This window comes from Coenobita brevimanus, chromosome 93, assembly GCF_032717465.1.
Source record: "Coenobita brevimanus isolate Jiangsu-jjx chromosome 93, ASM3271746v2, whole genome shotgun sequence".
NCBI lineage: Eukaryota > Metazoa > Arthropoda > Malacostraca > Decapoda > Coenobitidae > Coenobita > Coenobita brevimanus.
The window spans coordinates 10267502-10282639 of record NC_137046.1 but is presented as its reverse complement, the minus strand read 5'-3'; the positions used below and the strand labels follow the sequence as shown (position 1 = coordinate 10282639).

General features: G+C 42.8%; 1 protein-coding gene across 1 annotated transcript in view; it reads left to right on the top strand.

Moving 5' to 3' along the window:
* Positions 1-15138, top strand: part of LOC145412501 (cytochrome P450 9e2-like) — a 51426-nt gene that overhangs the window by 22023 nt on the left and 14265 nt on the right. The gene's annotated exons all lie outside the window — the stretch shown is intronic.

Below are 15138 nucleotides of genomic sequence, written 5' to 3'. Positions count from 1 at the left end.
GGTCACTGCTCCTCTGAACTGTCTGCGTGCATTCCTCCACATCTACGATGGGCGCATAGCACCCGTCTAGGAGCAAACTCTCATCCCTTTTCTGTCCAACTCTCTAATCCAAGAGTTGACCGTTACTCCCAGTCCTTCATTTATGCAACAGGTCAAATCTGGAACTATCTTCCTCTATCTCTATTCCCTGCTTCCAATGATCTCAACTCTTTCAAACGCAGTGTGTCCAGGCATCTTGAAATGATCGGATCTTGAATTTGGCTCTCTTGTATTTTGTTTTTCTCTTGGAAGGAACAATAATTGCGGGTCCGCGGCCTTTGATTCCTTCTTCCTCGCATTAAATACATACATACATACATACATATATATATATATATATATATATATATATATATATATATATATATATATATATATATATATATATATATATATATATATATATATATATATATATATATATATATATATATATATATATATATATATATATATATATATATATATATATATATATATATATATATATATATATATATATATATATATATATATGTATATATATATATATATATATATATATATATATATATATATATATATATATATATATATATATATATATATATATATATATATATATATATATATATATATATATATATATATATATATATATATATATATATATATATATATATATATATAAGGGTTCGAAAGTTGATGTATGCTGAATAAATGAAACGAAATGGGGAGGTGAGAGTGTGAGAGAATGGGAGTATGGATGGGGTATATGTGCAGGAGTAGGTGAGAATGAGAGGGCAAAAGAAGGAGTATGTATAGTTGTGGGTAAAAGATGGAAGAAGAACATAAGAGAATATGGATCAGTTGGGTCAAGGATTGTGTGGGTAAGATTGAAAGTTGGAATACAAATGTGGGCGATCGTGGGCGTGTATGCGCCAACGCAAGATCGTGCAAGCAGAGTGAGAGAAGAGTTTTGGACAAATGTGGAAGTGTGCACGAAAAAGTTTGGAAGGAATGAGAGAGTTTTTGATCGGTGATATGAATGGTAAAGTAGGGAATGTAAAGGTGGATGGAATAGTTGGTGAGTGGGGTGTGCCTGCTGAGATAGATGAGAATGGCAGTGCGTTAGTGGACATTTGTGCCGGGAGGGGGTTGGTGATAGCCAATACCCTCTTCAGGCACAAGATGATCCACAGGTATACATGGCGAGTGATGAGAAGGGTGTGTGGTAAACTGAATGAAAGGAAGGCAATGATTGGTTATGTGTATGTGGATGAAAGGATGCGAAAATGTGTAATGGATGCAAGAGCATATAGAGGTTGGGGGAGTGGACTTTCTGACCACTACTTGGTGGTGGCCAGAATGAAGGTCCAATTAGGATGGAGAAATAGAAGAAGGGAGGGACAGGAAGATGTATTTGTAAGGAGAGTGGAAAGGTTACAAGATGATAAGAAAAAGGTAGAGTATAAGAGAGAAGTGGAGGAACGATTGGGCAAATATGAATTGGAGCAGATGGGGGACGTGGAAGGTGTGTGCAGGATATTTACAGAAGAAATATATGCAGCATGTGATGTGGTGTGTGGGATGAAGAGAAGACAGAGGGGTGTGCAAGGAACAGCGTGGTGAAATGAAGAGGTAAGACAGGCTGTGGCACAAATGAAGAAAGCATACAATGAATGGATGAGAAATAGGGGTGTGGAAGAAGTTGAGAGGCAGAAGAGAGAGTTATATGTAGAAAGAAAGAGAGAGGTGAAAAGATTAGTAAGAGAGTAAGAAGAGAGCGGATGAGGTATTTGGAAGGAACTTGAGTGTAAAGTGGAGGGACTGTAAGAAAATGTTCTAGAAAGAGGTGAAAAGAGTAAGACAGGGTGGAAGTGAAGTTAGCAGGGGAGTGAAAGATAGAAATGGTAGATTACTAGTGGAGAAGGGAGAAAAAGTGAGCAGATGGAGAGAACACTTTAAGGAATTGTTGAACATAGAGGATGGAAGTAATGCGAGTATAAGTGGCTGGAGAATGGCTGGGAGGAGAAGGGAGGTGAGAAGACAGGAAGAAATCAGCAGGATAGAAGTTGTGGAAGCAATGAAGAAAGTTAAATTGGGGAACGACCCAGGAATTGATGGAGTGTGTGGTGAAATGCTGAAGTATGGGGGAGAGATAGTAGTAGAATGGATGTGGAAAATGTGCAAATTGGCCTGGGAGAAAGGTAGAGTCCCGTAGGATTGGAAGTCAGGTATTCCCTTGTACAAAGGAAAAGGGGAAAAAGAAGTGTGTGGGAATCATAGGGGCATCTATATTCTTAGTACAATAGGAAAAGTGTATGGTAGGATACTTATTGACAGAGTTAGAGAAAGAACAGAGAAATTAGTTGGAAAAGAACAGGGAGACTTTAGGAAGGGAAGAGGTTGTGTAGATCAGATATTCATTCTTAGATCTTTAGTGGAAAAGTTTCTAGAGAAGGGAAAGAAGTTGTATGCGGCTTTCATGGATTTCGAGAAAGCATATGACAGGGTGGGTAGACATGGATTGTGGAAAGTATTAAGATTATTTGGAGTAGATGGGAAGTTGTTGAATGCTGTGAAGAGTATGTATGATGGTGCTAAGGCTGCAGTGCATGTGGATAGTGAACTGAGTGAATTTTTCTCTTTGAAGGTTGGGTTGAAACAGGGATGTGTCATGTCTCCATGGTTGCTCAATATGTACATGGACGGTGTAATAAAAGAAGTGCAAGGTAGGGTAGTGGATGTTAGAGTGGCCCTGGTGAGAGAGGGTAGAGTTTGGAAACTCCCTGTACTGTTGCTTGCAGATGATACTGTGTTGTTGAGTGAAGACGAAGGAGAGCTGCAAGGCTTGGTGGATGAATTTGGGAGAGTGTGTAAGAAACGGAGTCTAAAGGTGAATGTAAGGTAGAGTAAAGTGATGGTCTTTGAGAGAGGTGAAGTCAGTGAATGTACAGCGAGGTTGGATGGTAAGGAATTGGAAAATGTGAGTACGTTTAAGTACTTGGGTAGTGTGATGAGTAAGGATGGAGGTTGGGAGGGTGAAGTGCTTGAAAGGGTGCAGCAGGGAAGAAAGGTTGCTGGTTCCTTGAAAGCAGTGATAAGAAGCAGGGAAGTGAGCAAGGAAGTGAAAAAGTTACTACATGACAGTATTGTGATACCAACTCTAACGTATGGAAGTGAAGCTTGGACGTTGGTGGAAGGACACAAGTCAAGAGTGAGAGCAGTGGAAATGAGTTATTTAAGAGGAGCCTGTGGAGTCACTTGGAGAGACAGGCTAACAAATGAGAATATAAAGGAGTGTTGTGGTGTGGATGTGGATGTGATGGGAAGCGTTATGAGGAATACTCTGAGGTGGTTTGGCCATGTGGAGAGGATGGAGGGTGAAAGACTGATGAAGTGAGTGTATGTGAGTGAGGTGGAGGGGGGAATGGGGAGGGGGAAGCCAAGGATGAGATGGAGGGATGGGGTGGAGAGGTATATAAGAGAGGGGGATGTGAGTTGGGAGCGGGGCAGTGAAATGGCGGGGAACAGGGTGACGTAGAGGCGATTTGTTTGTGGCCACCCCGAATTGGATTGAGGCGTCTGGGAATATATATATATATATATATATATATATATATAAATGTTTGTATATATATATATATATATATATATATATATATATAAATACAGTACATCCCCACAGTGTGCGAGTTCCAAGTACGCGATCCCCCTTGTATGCAAAGACTTTTTTTTTTTTAGTGTATTTTTCATTAGTACGCAAATTGAACTCCTTGTAAGCGAGACGGGGAGCGAATAGTGGCCTAAATCAGGGGTTACCCCGAGTACGCCACATTGCCCATCCAAGAAGCAATAACGGTTACTTACGCTCCACCCACCTTGTGATGTCGATGCTGCTCACTCGTCACATGATGCCCATATGCACCGCTTGGAGGGTGGTGAGGTGAGAGTCCCAGCAGAAGAAACACACTCGCACAGAGGGTACACTCGCTGTTCCAGGTATGTCCCCGTGTACTCTGAGGCTATTTTTTCTGTGAGCCAGGATGTCTGCCCCCTTCTCCAGGAAGAAGTGCATCACCCAAGCCATGAAGGTGCAAGTCATTAGGAAGAAGGAGAGTGGGAAGGGTAACACAGCCATTGCAATGGAACTAGGCTTGGCAGAATCGTCTGTGCGAACTATATGGGCTAAGAGGGAGGCCATAAAGAAGACTGTGAAGACATATGGGACTGCATCATTGGACGGGAAAAGCAGGCTGACCAACCAGGCTATAATTCTTATGGAGCGGTACCTGGCTACATTTATCCTGAGGAAGGAGAAGGAAGGAATTCCATTAAATGGGCGCCTCATCAGACACCAGGCCAAGATTTTCTACAAAGCTGCAGCTCTGAAGCTTGCTGTAAAGAAACCATTTAAAGCCTCTGTGGTATGGCTTTGCTGCTTTCTGAATAGGAAGGAGTTACGTCACATTCGCCTCATGGGGGAGCGTACATCAGCGGATGAAATGGCGGCCAGGGATTATCTAGCCATCCTAAAGGGGATAATCGAGGAGGGCGCCTACAGCATGGACCAAATTTATAACATTGATGAAACAGCCCTATACTACAAGGCTATGCCGAAGTATACTTATATTAGTAAGCACCAGCGCCAGGCCCGGGGCAGAAAAATTGACAAGAGCAGGATAACACTCATGTTTGCTGTGAACTTATCAGGCTCACACAAGATGCGGCCTGTTGTGGTGCATACCGGAGCACACCCCAGATGTTACAAGAATCTATGCTGCATGGATGACAGTGGGGTAGACTGGTACAGCAACTCCAATGGTTAGATGACAAGTAGCATCATTTCCGAGTGGCTGTTGCGGCATTTCATCCCTGATGCCAAGACATAATCCTGGGAACTTGGCATCCCCTTCAAGGTGCTCCTTATCCTTGATAATGCCCCAAGTCATCCAACCTGGCTAGCAGACCTCAGCAAAGAATGCAAGATCGTTTTTATGCCCCCAAGAACGACCTCTCTCATCCAACCGCTAAACCAGGAGTTGATTGCAATGGTCAAGCAGCTATACCACCAACGCCTCTACGATCACCTCCGTAGCAAGACCGACAGCTGTGAGGAACTGCAGGCAATTCTTGACTTGAACACAGTTGGGAGTGACATCATGGACGCCGAGGATGGTTTGGATTCGCCACCCACTTAACCTGCTTCATCACCATGACACACGGCACCTTCACAACCAACTTCAACTCCTGAGTAGACTATTATGACTTTTTGTCAGTCATTCAACCTCAAGGATGCCATCACTCTCATGTTGTCCTCTTGGGCAGATATAACCACTGCAACAATCAACCATGCTTGGCGCCTCCTCGTACCACACTTGTGTGAAATCGCACCAGGAAGCGACTTTCAGTCCCTGGCCACTGCCGAGGCAGCCACTCTCACAAGTGCACTAGCTGTGCCCAGGTTTCAGGTCGTCTCACTGGAGGAGATCAGGGGTTTACATTCGGCAGCAGCAGAGCAGGATCCCCAAGAAATCGTGCAGCGAGTGGACGAGGCCGACGCACAGCAGGAGATCGCAGTAGAAAAGTCAGCAACACCAGTGATGGAGAGTGAAGATTTGTCCATGATGGAGATCAGCCAGGTACTGTATGCTCATGATAAATTCAAGGAAGAATTCAAGGAGATCAAATTCTCTCATTTGCGAATGGAGGAGGTGATATCTTCACTGGACAAAACTTTCAGCTACTACACCAACAAGTACAACCAGGAAGTAAACAGGAGCAAGCAAACACTCATCGCCCGTTACCCTCGGCTTGAACAAAGTGAGGAATCACTCCCTTCAACATCAGAAGGGCCATATCCTGAGGAGGATCAAGAGACTGATTCGATGTCTGAGGTGTCAGAAATAGACTTTGAAGCGTTTATGAACGAAGTGAGTGCATTAGCTAATGAAAGTGTTGAAAGTGCTGGTGACGGAAGTGGTGAGGAAGGTGGTGTGTCGGGTGGTGTGGTCGATGATGCAGGAGATCCACGCTAGGTGCCTCATCCTGCCTCAGATCCTCTTCTTACCTCCATCACGCCTGTTGTCCTCTTGGGTAAAGGTGAGCAGCCATATTCTTGTTGGTTTAGTTAAGCCATATCCTTGTTGATTTACCTAGTAAAGCCATAATCTTGTTCGTTTACTTTATCTTAGGTAATATGTCTTAGGTAGTTTCCCTGTATAGTACAATACTTAGGTCTGAAAGGCGTCTCAAGGGTTGCCCATGAAGGGGGGTGCCACGCACATGTAATTTTTCCAATAACTTTATGCCTACGGGTAACTTTACACTCCCTCTTCTGTCTTTGTTTCCTTCATTCTTTCCTCTTCCTTCTGCCTGTGGATGACTCTACACTGAGTGACAAGCTAAATGGTTTTCTGTACACCAGGAAACCATTTACTATGCTGGGTGGTAACCATATAACCAAATTTTGGCGCCTGTTGGTTTTGTGGGTAATTATTGCGCTCCAATCGGATTTAGCAGGTGAAGGTTTATATCCAAGGGATGATTAGGGTTTATTGCTCATGTAATGCCACTCAGGGATGAGTGAGGCTGGTCACTCTCATCTTAAATATCAGGACCAACTGCTTAGGTCCGGGCTCCTATGCTCCTCGTGGGGCAATGTAGGATTGGAATACATATATATATATATATATATATATATATATATATATATATATACTATAATATAATATATATAGGTAGGTAGGTGAGGGAGCCCAAAATTCACCCACTTAGTGAAGTGTTACACTGTTTTAGAGTAGCTCTACATACAGTGCCAAGCCAAATGATTTCCTGTAAACCAGGAAAGCGTTTACAGCGCTGGGTGGTAACCGTATAACCAACCAACATGTGTTCCCTACGTGACAAGAAGTGGGTTGGCAGAGGGTCAGTGCCCCTCCCCGGAAAACAACGAACTAATAATATGAACAAGAAGCCTCGGACCAGATCTGACCAAAAGATGACGACTAAGGACCGAACAAAGGACATGATACGGATGACAACGTGGATTGTAAGGGGTGCAAATGATGAGGCTAAAGAGAGAGGGATTGGTCAGGTGCTTGAGGGTGCGAAGGTGGATGTATGTGGATTTACTGAAACTAAATGGAGAGGAGATAGTGTGAGAGAATGAGAATATGGATGGGGTATATGTGCTGGAGTAGGTGAGAATGAGAGGGCAAAAGTAGGAGTGTGTATTGTTGTGAGGAACAGATGGAAGGAGAATATAAGAGAGTATGGATCAGTTGGCTCAAGGATTTTGTGGGTAAGATTGAAAGTTGGACTACCAATGTGGGCAATTGTGTTCGTGTATGCGTCAACGCAAGATCGTGCAAGCAGAGTGAGAGAAGAGCTCTGGACAAATGTTGAAGTGGCATGGAAAAGTTTGAAAGGAATGAGAAGGTGTTTTTGATTGGTGATATGAATGGTAAAGTAGGGAATGTGAAGGTGGATGGAGTAGTTGGTGAGTGGGGTGTTCCTGCTGAGATAGATAAGAATGGCAATGAGTTAGGGGACATTTGTGCCGGGAGGGGGTTAGTGATAGCAATTACCCTCCTCAGGCACAAAATGATGCACAGGTATACATGGCAACTGATGAGAAGAATGGGTGGTAAACTGAATGAAAGGAAGGCAATCACTGATTATGTGTGTGTGGATGAAAGGATGCATAGGTGTGTAATGGATGCAAGTGCATATAGAGCAGGGCTACTCGACTGGCGGCCCGCGGTCCGAATCCGGACTTTCTGAGTGTTGTAGCTGGACCCCAGGCTCCAGGAAGAGAAAAATATAATTAAATAACATGAAGACCCTGGCGATGGAGTTTTGCAAGTGCATTTCTTCTACTGACTGTAGGGTAAGTTAGGGGTCTGTCGTACATATGTATTTAATCTACAAATGCTCCCAGGGCCTTAAATATAAGTTTAGAATAGTTTCCATGCAATAGCAATAACAGAAAATGAGACAAATCAGCTGGGTGGTATTTATGGGGGGCGAGGCACGGATGAATTTTGGCGTGAGTTTTGTTGCTTTTGACATGTCTGATGTAATTTTAGGCCTCCTGTCAACAGTATCCTGTGTTCACGGAATAAGCCAGGAGTACGTTGGTAGAGTACTGAATATTGAAATATACTGTGTTGTGATGAATCAAATTGGTAAACTCGTTTTCCATCCCCACAAGCGATAGTTCTGTTTATATTTATGTGGAGTGGAAAAAAACATGTTTTATTTTATCATAATCCGGAGGAAGGCGAACTTACCTAGTTTTAGTTTTTTTTTTTTTTTCAGATAAAGCAAGGTTTTTACCTTGGCCTACTGCTATTCATAAGATGTATCCTATTTTAGTACCCATTTATTGTACAAATTCAGTTTTCCACCCAAACTAACCTAGGCTAAATTAATCGGTAATTTTGCATTTTCACTGTGTCATCATTTTATAGTCCAAATATGTGTTCTAGTTTTGGGGGAAAAGTTCAAATCCTGTTATGCTTTAAAAGTGTAACTTTTATTACTAACGTAGCATAACATTAAACAGTAATATATATCTTTCTTTTTCCATTTGAAAATTCTCCATTTCAATTGTTTTTGAGAGAAAAATATTCCAAGTCTTGTTATATTTTAGCTACAAAACTGAATATGTTTTTATATCCACTAGTTATCTTTATTTTTTGTATAAAAAAATCAAAGAGTGAATATGAAATGAATAAAAACCAAATGGGTACACTACCCTGTACTCATATTGGTTGTTTTATTTTCATGATTGCATGTAAAATATTTATCTGGACCTCTGCATACAGTGGAACTTGTCTAATAGGACCTTTGCTCATAATAGCTGAGTAGCCCTGATATAGAGGTTGAGGGAGTGGACTTTCTGATCACTACTTGGTGGAGGTCAGAATCAAGGTCCGGGTATAATGGAGAAATAGAAGAAGGGAAACACAGGAGGACGGAGTATATGCAAGGAGGGTGGAAAGGTTACAAGAGGATGAGAAAAAGGCAGAATATAAGAGAGATGTGGAGGAGTGATTGGGTAAATATTGATTGGACCAGATGGGGGACGTGGAAGGTGTGTGCAAGATATACACAGAAGAAATATGTGCAGCATGTGAGGTGGTGTGTGGGGTGCAAGGAACAGCATGATGGAATGAAGAGGTGAGACAGGCTGTGACACAAAAGAAGAAAACAAATAATGAATGGATGAGAAATAGGGGAGTGGAAGTAACTGAGAGATGGAAGAGAGAGTTATAAGTAGAAAGGAAGAGGGAGGTAAATTGATTAGTAAGAGTGAATAAAACGACAGTGGATGAGGAATTTGGAAGGAATTTGAGTGTAAAGTGGAGGGACTGTAAGAAAACGTTCTGGAAGGAGGTAAAGATAGTTAGACAGGGTGGCAGTGAAGTTAGTCGGGGAATGAAAGATAAAAATGGTAGATTACCGGTGGAGAAGGGAGAAAAAGTGAGCAGATGGAGAGAACATTTTAAGGAATTGTTGAACACAGAGAATGAAAGTAATGCAAGTAAAGGTGTCTGGGAGAAGGAGGGAGGTGAGTAGACAGGAAGAAATCAGTAGGATGGAAGTTGTGGAAGCAATGAAGAAAATCAAAACGGGGAAAGCCTTGATGGAGTGTGTAGTGAAATGCTGAAGCATGGGGGAGAGATAGTTGTTGAATGGATGTGGAAGATGTGCAGATTGGCCTGGGAGGAAGATAGAGTCCCAGAGGACTGGAAGTCAGGTATAACTATTCCCTTGTACAAACGAAAAGGGGAAAAAGAAGTGTGTGGTAATCATAGGGGCATTTGTCTTCTTAGTGTAATAGGAAAAGTATATGGTAGGATACTTACTGACAGAGTTAGGGAAATAACAGAAGAATCAGTTGAAGAAGAACAGGGAGGTTTTAGGAAGGGAAGAGGTTGTGTAGATCAAATAGCCATTCTTAGCTCTTTAGTGGAAAAGTTTCTAGAGAAAGTAAAGAAGTTGTATCCTGCCTTCATGGATTTGGAAAAAGCATATGACAGGGTAGATAGGCAAGGATTGTGGAAAGTATTAAGAATATATGGAGTAGATGGGGAGTTGTTGAACGCTGTGAAGAGTATGTATGAGGGTGCTAAGGCTCCAGTGCTGTGGATAGTGAACTGAGTCAATTTTTTCTATATGAATGTAGGGTTGAAACAGGTATGTTTCATGTCTCCATGGTTGTTAAATTTGTACATGAATGGGGTCATAAAAGAGATAAAAGGTAGGGCAGTGGATGTTGGAGTGACCCTAATGAGAGAGGTCAATGTTTCGATACTCCCTGTACTGTTGTTTGCAGATGATACTGTGTTGTTAAATGAGGACGAAGAGGAGCTGCAAGGCTTGGTGGATGAGTTTGGGAGAGTGTGTGAGAACCGGAATCTAAAGGTGAATGTAGGGAAGAGTAAAGTTATAGTCTTCGAGAGAAGTGAAGTCAGTGAATGTACAGTGAGGTTGGATGATGAGGAAATGGAAAATGTGAGTACGTTTAAGTACTTGGGTAGTGTGATGAGTAAGGATGGAAGTTTGGAGGATGAAGTGCTTGAACGGGTACAACAAGGAAGAAAGGTTTCTGGTTCCTTGAAAGCAGTGATAAGAAACAAGGAAGTGAGCATGGAAGTGAAAAAGTTATTACATGACAGTATTGTGATACCATCTCTAACGTACGGAAGTGAAGCTTGGATCTTGTTGGGGGGAAACAAGTCAAGAGTGAGAGCGGTGGAAATGAGTTAACTGAAAGGAGCATGTGGAGTTACATGGAGAGACAGACTGACAAATGAGGATGTGAAGGAGCATTGAGGTGTGGATTTGGATGTGATAGGAAGCGTTAGGAGAAACACACTGGGGTGATTTGGCCATGTGGAGAGGATGGAGAGTGAGAGATTGACGAGGAGAGTGTATGTGAGTGAGGTGGAGGGGGAGAGAGGGAGGGGGAGGCCAAGGATGAGATGGAGGGATGGAGTGGAGAGGTATATGGGAGAGGGGAGTGTGAACTGGGAGCAGGGCAGTGAAATGGCGGGGGACAGGGCGACATGGAGGCGATTTGTTTGTGGCCACCCGTACGGGATTAAGGCGTCTGGCAATATATATATATATATAGATAGATAGACAGATAGATAGATATAGACAGATAGTTAGATACATAGATATAGACAATGATTAGGTGGATTAGGTGGATGTGCAGTGCGTCCCTGCGTCCAAGGCCTGGAGGGGCTGGGTTTACAATGGAAGAGTTGAGAGGTAGGATGGGACTGGAGTGTATTGGTGTTGTGATGAGGAGAGGTAGATTGAGGTGGTTTGGACATGTGGAGAGGATGGGGGATGATAATTGGGTGAGGAAGGTGAGAAGTGTTACTATTTGGGGTGGGGTTATGAGGGGTAGACCGAGAAAGACATGGGACGAGGTCATTAAGTGTGACCTTAGGGTTAAGGGACTGAACAGGGAGGCTGCAATGGATCGTGCAGCGTGGAGAGCCGCCATTAGGTGACCAAGGCCGACACATGCAAGCATGTTTGGAGCCTTTAAAAACGAAACGAAACGAAACGAAACGATAGATAGATAGATAATATATATATACAGATAGATAGATATAGATTTTGATAGAGAGAGAGAGAGATACACATTATTTATATATATATATATATATATATATATATATATTTATATATATATATTTATATATGTGTGTGTGTGTGTGTGTGTGTGTGTGTGTGTGTGTGTGTGTGTGTGTTATAGATAGATGTACACATATTGCATATATGTTCATTCTGTCTTACTGAAGTCAAACTGGTTTTTCTTCCTTACTTTTCTGTTTTCTTATACTTTTTCTATCTATCTATTTATAGCCCGACGCCCTAATCCCGCAAAGGGTGGCCGCAGACAAAACACCTCCAAGTCGCTCTGTTACCCACCATTTGACTACCCTCCCCCCAACTCACCCCCCATCCCTCATATACCTCTCAACTCCATCCCTCCACCTCATCCTCGGTCTACCCATCTCTCTCCCTCACTCCACCTCACCTACATACACCCTCTTAGTCAGTCTTTCATTCTCCGTTCTCTTCACATGTTCAAACCACCTCAGTGTATTTATCCTAATCTTCTCAACCACATCCACATCCACTCCACAACGTTCCATCACTTCTTCATTCGTCAACCTGTCCCTCCACGTCACTCCACATGCTCCTCTCAAGTAACTTATTTCCACTGCTCTCACTCTTGACTTGTTCCCCTCTTGCAAGGTCCACGCCTCGCTTCCATACGTCAGGGTAGGGATCACAATACTATCATGCAATGACTTCTTAACTTCCATACTCACCTCCCTATTTCTCATCACTGCTTTCAGTGTACCAACAACCTTCCTTCCCTGCTGTACCCTTTCACGCACTTCATCACCCAAAGTTCCATCCTTCCTCATCACACTACCCAAGTACTTGAATGCACTCACATTCTCCATATCCTCACCATCCAACCTCACTGCAGACTGTGACTTCATTCCTCTCAAACACCTTAGCTGTACTTTTGTTTATATTAACTTTCAGATTCCTCCTCCTACACACTGTCCCAAATTCATTCACCAAACCTTGCAACTTCCATTCATCTTCACTCAACAATACTGCATCATCAGCAAACAGCAACACCGAAATCTTCCAAATCTCACCCTCATTCATTAGAGCCACCCCCACATCCGCTGCCCTACCTTGCACCTCCTTTACAACCCCATCCATGTATATATTAAACAGCCATGGAGACATCACACAACCCTGTTTCAGTCCCACATTGAGATCAAAGAACTCACCCAGCTCACCAACCACTCTCACCGTAGCCCTAGTCCCTCGTACATAGTCTTCACAGCACTCAACAATTTCCCCTCCACTCCATATAATCTTCATACCTTCCACATACCTTGCCTATTCTCTCATAAGCTTTCTCCAAGTCCATGAAGGCAGCATACACTTTCCTTCCCTTCTCCAGATACTTCTCCACTAAACATTTTAGAACAAATATCTGATCTACACACCCTTTTCCCTTCCTAAATCCCCCTTGTACTTCTCCAACTAGCTCCTCTGTCATATGCCTAACCCTATCAATGAGTATTCTGCCATATATTTTACCAGTCACACTAAGAAGGCAAATACCCCTATGGTTACCACATACTTCTCTCTCCCCTTTTCCTTTGTATATAGGAACAATTATACCTGATTTCCAGTCCTCTGGAACCCTTCCCTCTTCCCAAGCCAATCTACACAACTTCCATATCCACTCCACAACGATCTCACCCCCCTACCTAAACATTTAACCACACACTCCATCAATTCCTGGGGCCTTTCCCAACTTAATCTTCATCGCTTCCACTACTTCTGCCCTACTGATCTCTTCCTCCCTCCTCTCATCTCTTCTTCTCCCAGCCATTTCCCAACCACTTATACTCGCACTGCTCTCACTCTCTACATTCAACAAATTCTCAAAGTGCTCCTTCCATCTCCTCAATTTCTCTCTCTTCTCCACCAACAATCTATTATTCCTATCTTTCACTCCCCTTCTATTTTCCCTTTCACACTGCCTTACTTTCTTTACCTCCTTCCAAAACAATTTCTTACTCTCCCTCCATTTCACACTCAGATTCCTCCCAAACTCTTCATCCACTTTCTTCTTACTCTCCTTCACCAGTCTCTTAACCTCCCTTCTCCTGCTCACATATACCTCTCTCTTCTCTCTCTCTCATCTTCTCCCCTACCTCTACTCGCTAACCATTCACTATATGCCTTCTTCTTTTGTTCCACAGCTCGTTTCACCTCATCATTCCACCATGCTGTCCCTTGCACACCCTTGCATCTCCTCCTCACTCCACAAACCGCCTCACACGCTGCGCCTATCTCTTCCGTGAATATCTTACATACGTCTTCCACCCCTTCCATCTGCTCTAGCTCATATCTTCCCAATCTTTCTTTCATTATGCTCTTATACTCTGTCATTTTCTCACTATCTTGCAATTTCTCCACTCTTCTCACAGGAGCTGCTTCCTCCTGTCTTCCCCTTCGTCTCCTCAACCACTTTCTTTGCAGCTCTACCTTGGCCATCACTAAGTGATGGTCCGAGACTCCATTCCCCCACCCTCTCCACACTCTGGCATCCAACACTTGTCTTCTCATTCGCTCATCCACACACACATAGTCTATCATTGCCTTTCGTTCAACAAGTTCACCATCCATCCTCCTCATTACTCTCCATGTATACCGGTGGACCATCTTACGACGAAAGTAGGTGTTGGCTATTGCGAACCCCTTCTTGCTTATCATCAGACATACTCCCTCTCTTGCCCTCTCATTCTCATTGACTCCCGCACATATACCTAAACCATATTCCCATTCCCTCAACCTTTCACCTTTCCATTTAGTTTGTCAATCCACATATATCCACTTTTGCATCCTCAAGCACCTGAACAATCTCTCTCTCTTTCACTTCATCATTCACTCCTCTCACATTCCATGTTCCCACCCTCAGAATGTCCTTTGTCCGTTCCTTAGTCGTCAACGTATGGTCCGTTCGGGTCCGAGGCACTTTATTCGCTTTTTTAGTTAGTTCTTTTTACGGCGTGGGGCACTAACCCACCACCAACCTTTTTAGTCGCCTCGTACGACAAGCAGGGATAATGGGGGAGTATTCTTGAAACCCCCCTACCCCCAGGGGGTTTAAATAAAGAGCAACTTTTGATATTTAGGTCGAACACCAGACACCTTTCTTAGAATCTCAGTCTGCTCTACGTTACTTCACCATGGCTCCTTTTTAATAGCTAATATTGATCTTACTCGCGTTGGTTTCAGTAAGGCTGTACTCGGAACTCGGTCGTTCTTGTTGAAGGCTTGTGATGTTAGCCGCTTATCCAGTTACTTAACCTAATAAATAAATAAATTGATAAATAAATAAATGCCTCTTCATAAATGAGTGAGTTCACATCCAAGGTGAGAAGGTGTGTGAACTGGGCTTCAGTTTGTTTAGTATAAAGAGGTAAAAAAAAAAAACAATAAATCAAGTACTCCAAGGCTGTTTATGTACACAGTGCACGAGTA